The sequence below is a fragment of the Nannospalax galili genome, unplaced genomic scaffold (genome assembly GCF_000622305.1).
Source record: "Nannospalax galili isolate Female #2095 unplaced genomic scaffold, S.galili_v1.0 scaffold768, whole genome shotgun sequence".
Lineage (NCBI taxonomy): Eukaryota > Metazoa > Chordata > Mammalia > Rodentia > Spalacidae > Nannospalax > Nannospalax galili.
In genome coordinates this window covers 5,241,632-5,247,825 of record NW_008360317.1, presented here as the reverse complement: position 1 = coordinate 5,247,825, position 6,194 = coordinate 5,241,632, and the positions used below count along the sequence as shown (strand labels likewise).

Sequence of the window (6,194 nt, the reverse complement as noted above, 5' to 3'; positions counted from 1 at the left end):
GCTCTGGGGAATAACATAGAGCCCTGTGCCCCTCCTTTTTTTTTTTTTTTTTTTTTTTTTTTTTTTTTTTTTTTTTTTTTTTGAGACAGAGTCTTACGATGTAGCCGTAGCTGGCCTGGAATTCACTATGTAGACCAGGCTGCCAGGCTGGCCTAGAACTCGAAAAGATCTGCCTTTGTCTCTCAAGTGCTGAGATTAAAGGTGTGCACCACCATACTAAGCTGGGGTTTGTTTTTTGTTATTGTTTTATGGGCTGTTTTTTGGCTTTTTGATATAGGGTCTCACTAGGTACCCCAAGATAGACTGAAATCATGGTCCTCCTGCTTCAGCTGGCCAAGTACTGAGATTATAGGCCTGTGACACCACCCCTGGCTTGATAAAAGGTCTCAACTGAGACAAAGGCATAGACAGCCAAAAGCATGTGTGAGGCTTTTGTGGTTTTCTTAGAACCAGGGACTCAGTGTAGGGCCGTGTGCATGCTAGGCAAGTGCTCTATCACTGATCTATATCCCTAGCCTTCTTTACTTTTTATTTTGAGACAGGGTCTTACTAAGTTTCCTAAGCTGACTTTGAACTCACTCTGTGTAGCCCACACAGGTCTTAGACTTGTAACCCTCCTGCCTCAGCCACCTAAGTAGGTGGGATTATAGGCCTGTGCCACCAGAGTTGGATTGTAAGGTTTTCTTGGCCACTATCTTACAGGATTGTGGGGAGTATTACAGGGCATAGACACACATTATCCACTCTCCAAGGCTTCCACCAGGCAAAACCACCTTTCCATCCAAAGCCAACGAGATTAGGAATGGCCATCTCCTTTAGCTTCCCACCCCCAGAGGGCAAAGGTACAGTTCACTGCAGTTAGCAATTGGCCCTGCAGGTTAGTATTTACCCAGGATTTGAGTGACGGAAGTCCCGATGTGCCAGGGAAGAGACTGGTAATTATGTTTCTGCACATCACCTGCCTTTTCCCCCTCTAGCTCTGCACTCCTGGGAATGGTGACCCTGGATGATTGGTGGAGCAACTCACTTCAAAGAGGAGCAATTTTTAACAGCTGGAAACAATAAACAGAGTGGGTGGTGAAGATGCTTAGAGGACTGCTTTTTCCTTAACTTTGCAGAGGTGGAAATATGGCGGCAGGTATAGCAGCTGTGGCCATGGAGAAGGGTATACTTTCCAGCCCGTGTGACAGCCATATGATAGCAGGTTTCTCAGTGCCCCTTCTTGGACCTGTTTCCACAGCTGCAAAATGAGGAGATAGAAGAAAACCACCCTCTTTCATATCCCTTTCATCTCCAGCATTCTACAATCTCTGTGAGCTGAAATGATTTACACAGAACTTCATCTTAATTTTATTACGCATCATCCATCTTCAGTGGCAGCCTATGCATACGGAAGTAAGTGGTTCATGCTCCCTGAGAAGACTGAAGAGATACTAAAAACCCATAGGATCTCCCTCACTGTCCTGCCCCAGAGCCAGACAGGACTGCAGACATTATATAGTCTCCAGTTCATAAGAATAACTACATGGCCCATGGTTTTTGCAGATCCTCTTAGTCTCTGGAAATGACACGAAAAATGGCACCAGGGGCTGGAGATGAGGCTCAGCTGGTAGGAGCACATACTGCTTTTCTAAAGGACCCAAGTTCGATTTCTAGCTCACAACCACCTGTAATCCAGCTCCAAGGGATCCAATGCCTCTGGCTTCCTTGGGCACCTGTACTCGTGTGCACATACACACATGCATACACAAAATAAATCTTAAAAGAATGGCACCCAGAGAGGCACATTCATCGGAAAGGTGGGGGCACAGGGCCCTGCAGTGGTAGATGGGCCTGAGGAGTAAATAGGGTGTACAGGGGAGCCACCAGCAAAGAGAGCTGCAACGGCCAGGTAGAAAAGGAGCTCTGCGCCTATTGCAGTTGCTGAAGAGGCACAGCACTAAGCTTTGCCCCATTTGGTCATCTTCAGGGTGCCCAGAAGGAAGGGAGTCTCTCACACCATCCAGGGCTCTATCTCTGTATGGCACTGTCCCTTACGTTCAAGTGCTAGAAGCTGATCCCCATGTAGTAATGCTAGGTGGGGCCTAATAAGAAGGGACTGGGTCATGAGGGTCATAAGTCCCCATGAATAGAATAATCCAGAGAGCAACTGTTATAAAGCAAGCCTGCTCTCACAAGGTACTGCAGGTCTATCCTTGGTCCCAACCTCCAGAACTGTGAGCTGATTGAACATCTTTATATGTTACCTGCTCTGTGGTATTCTGTTATAGTAATAGAAAATGGCCCAAGATACTTCCCAGCACAAGGAACGCATGATGTCAGGTCCCAAGAAAAGGAGCCTTCCTTAGAGGCAGCCTCAGCCCTATCTTCTACCATCTAAGCCATCCTGACAAAAAGGCTAGGGAAGGACTAGAAATGTAGCTTGGTGGTACAGTGCTTGCCTAGCATGGTTAGGCACCGGGATCTATCTCCAACTCCAAAATAAAATAAAACTAGGGGAAGCAGGCCACCCCAGGAAAAATGACCAATTTCAGTGTAAAACATAGCCTAGAATTATTGAGGCCCCTTCTGTTGGGATGCTGATGAGTGGAGCCCATTTCCTTCATTTGGTCATCAGTCTAAGAAGACACAGACAGGCCTCCTGTCCCCTCCTCTCCCAAACAAGGCTTGGGTATCAAGGTGTAGTAAGGCCCTCTTTGGTGGCTTCTGTTCTTAACCTAAAGAAGTAAGAGAGGGTGGCTGGAGGGATGGCTCAGCAGCTGAGAATACTAGCTGCTCTTGCAGAGGACCCAAGTTCAATTCCCAGCACCCATATGGCAGCTAACAACCATCCCTTAATTCCAGTTCCAGGGGATCTGATGCCCTCCTCTGGCCTCTGTGGGCATCGCATGACTTAAGTGTACTTACATACATGCAAGCAAATCATTTATACACATAAAATAAAAATAAATTCATTTTTTATAAAAAGAAATGGCAAGGGGCTAATGGTGAGAACTTCCTAGCCCTCCCAGAGGGGGGTAAATACTAGGTTTAGAAAGACATAAGCCAGGCCTGGCATGGTGGTTCACCCCATCATACCTGCACTCAGGAGTCAGAGACAGAAAGATCACAAGTTTGAGATTTCAGGTGAGCCAGGACTACATAGTGATACTTTGTCTCCAAAAACAAAACAGAACAAATAAATGAGCCTCAGCACCCTGTAGTGTTTCTAGTAAACTGCCTATAGAACATCAATTCCCTGTGCATTCTGTTGGAACATGTGTGGATATCAGATGTGAGATCAGCCTTCTCACTAACTTTCTTAGCAGACTGGGCTTATTAAATCAGCTCATTTGGGGGAAGTTGAGGATGTGTTCTGGTGACTTATGAACATACAGGTGTTAAGCAGTAAATATAGAAACTGAAGCAGAAAAGCATTCTTGATGGGCTCTCCAAACCTTCAGAAAAGAAGCTGTCAGAGATGCCCAACACTACCAGGCGCTTTATACTTGCTAGGGAGAAACAAAAGGATAGACAGTTATGTTGGACCATAAATGTGCCATCATCTTGTCACTTCCCAAGTATCCACTTCATCTCTAAAGCAAACATCTTGAAAAATAAAGAAGAGGCCAGAAGTCTCGGTTTGTCCTCAGATGTTCTTCAAAATCCAGCTTATTGGGCACATTGCAAGTATCCCACTAAGCCTTCAAGTTCGGCTGTCCTTGATTAGTCACTCTCTCCTCACTATTGTACATTTTCTTTGTAGAAAATGGGAGTTTGGGGGATTTTTTAAATCCTGTTGGACAGTTAAGTAATTTTGCACAGGAATACTAGCCTAGGGCCCAGGGAATTCCCCTAAACCACATGGAGACTTGGTTAGCCAGACAGCAGCTCAAGTACCCTTCTGGAGAGGGTCTAGGAATTCACAGACCCAGGTTAATGAAAGGCTGCAGTACTACCCTGAGGGCTTAAGAGGCAGCTGAGCCGATTATATCCATTGTGAAACAAGTCTGGGAGAACTCTTAACTACTGCAATCTACCTGCCTTTCCTCTACCTACACAGGGTGCCAGCGCTGTCTGTGTAGGAATGAACCTTGATGCGGCAAGCCTCCAAATACTAAGTCATAGCATGAATTTTAGAGACATGTTTGAGCCCCAACAGACCAGGAAGAGCTCTGTGGTCCTGGCTAAGTCCCCTGAGCCTACCCACCTCTCAATCTGCTCCCGTCTAAAATGGGAATAAAAGAGACACAAAATTCTTATAAGGACTGATGCTGAGAAAGTTGCTATGCACTCTGCAGGCATAAGCTATTCACTGCGTGTTAAGTGTCGGGCCTGGCTCTAGGAAAACCAGGTAAAAAACGCACTGGTCACATCCGGCGTCCAAGCATCTGGGCTGGGATGGATCTAGTGAAGACCCATCAGTGTGGGCCTCCGAAATACCGCCCACTTTCCTTCCCTGGGCCTCGGCTGCGCCAGTCGTCTCGTCGCCTTAGGGGCCACCCGATGTCTACACCCCTTTCCCACGCAGTTCCGCGGTGGAGGAAGCCTCGGTCCTCCTGCCTCACTCCCTCAGTATCTTTTCGCGTCCTCATTTCCCTGTCCAAAATAAAACCGAACGCGAACCTCGCTCTAAGCTGAATCTCAAAAGCAGGATCAACGCTTTGCGAGAACCGCTGGGACCGCAGGCTTGGGACGAGTCTCATCCCGGAGGCTCCTGGGCCCAGTCCGCCGGGGAGCCGCTGCAGACCGGTCTCCTAGGACTTCTCACACAGCCTCCAGGAGCCACATTCTGCCCAGATCTGTGTGCGCAGCCCTAGGAGGGAGGGTAGAGGAGCAGGGGGAGGGCAAGGGGGGGGAGAAGGGGTGTAAGGAAAAAGGAGGGGAGAGGAAAAAAGGGAGAGGGGAAGGGAAGGGTAGGCGAGATGAGGGGATGGGAAAGGGGTAGAGAAAAGAGAGGAGGGGAAGAAGGGAGTAGGGTGGGGGAGGGGAGGGAAAGAAAAAGAGGGAGGGGAAGAGGAAAGTAGAATGGGGGAGGGGAGAGGGGGAGGGGAAGAGGAGGCTACGTTAGGTGCAGGGAAGGGGGGGGCCGGAGGTGGGGGTGTGGACAGGGCGGGAAGGGGAGGTGCTGGGGGAGGTGCGGCTGCTACTGAGCTGCCCCGCGTTGCTCCCAGCCCTAGTCTACGTCCCCGCAAGCGGGCGGCTTTCCTGCCACTTTCCAGTCAGTCCGCGGCGCGCGGGAAACTCCGCGCCTCCTTCTGCCACATACCGGCCTCGAGGCTCCGGGAACTCGGGCCCGTCTGCTTCCGGGGAGGGAAGGCTTCTCAGTCCAGATCTTGCAGGCTCCTTTAATGCTCTTTGGTTTTTTACAGTGGAAAACTACAGTTCCGAAACCTAGCGGGGAAAGCGCCTGCAGCCCCACGTGGCTCCGGTCCTGCTGCCTCTCCACTGGGAGTCCGAGAGCGTCATGTAGGTGCTCCATCCCCGGCCCTTCCCGAAGGTGCTCCATCCCCGGTGCGTCCGGCAGATGCTCCATCCTCTGCCCGGCCCAAAGGTGCTCCATCCCGCTCCGTTCTGCTCAACTTGGGCCCCCCGCCACACACTGTACTCGTTTTAATGAGTTTCCTTGTGATCAGTTAACGTTGCCTCTCTTGATGACATGAAATAAATGTGTCACGCTAAAAAAAAAAAAAAGAGAGAGAGAGAGAGAGAGCGAGCGGTTATCTTGGACCCTTCAGTAAAGTAGTTAAATAAACATCTCCAAACGCGGTGCCGATTCGGAAAGAGTGGATATTCACGCTGTGGAAATGTTAAAAACGAGTACTAGTCATTCTACATGTCTGTGGGTCTTTCGGTGTGCATGTGAGAATCATACAAGGAGACATGGATCATTTCTGGTCTAAAACAGCTTTCACACTTCAGTATAGATAAGTTCAACTTGTAAAATCCCCAAATGCAGTGGTTTTTGTTTAAGATGCAGATAGGGTGCCTGCAGAAACTCAGAATTCTTTCCCCCAGTGTTCACTTTGTTTTCCTTTAAAATTAGCTCAGAGACCAGGGAATCACACACTTAAAATTGTCCAGTGTCAATTGAGGATCACCCAAAATGAGGCAGTCATGCAATACTAAGGAAAACTAATAGACCCCAATTGAATTTACAGACAATTGGCTGTCTGGCTACATCTGATTCATACCCGATAAAGCTAAGCATGTTT

The 6,194-nt window shown here is 48.6% G+C and overlaps 2 long non-coding RNA genes across 3 annotated transcripts in view; both read left to right on the top strand.

Annotated features, from left to right (window-relative positions):
• LOC115068745 overlaps positions 1–1,082 on the top strand; it is a 10,139-nt gene extending 9,057 nt beyond the window's left edge. For both annotated transcript variants that reach the window (XR_003848086.1, XR_003848085.1), the window contains exon 3: positions 978–1,082. This is a non-coding gene — a long non-coding RNA (uncharacterized LOC115068745). The remainder of the gene's footprint in view (positions 1–977) is intronic.
• Positions 1,083–2,972: 1,890 nt separating this feature from the next.
• LOC108490285 lies at positions 2,973–5,749 on the top strand. Its single transcript, XR_001872238.2, has 2 exons — positions 2,973–4,785; positions 5,352–5,749. It is a non-coding gene; the product is annotated as an uncharacterized LOC108490285 (long non-coding RNA).
• Positions 5,750–6,194: the final 445 nt, after the last annotated feature.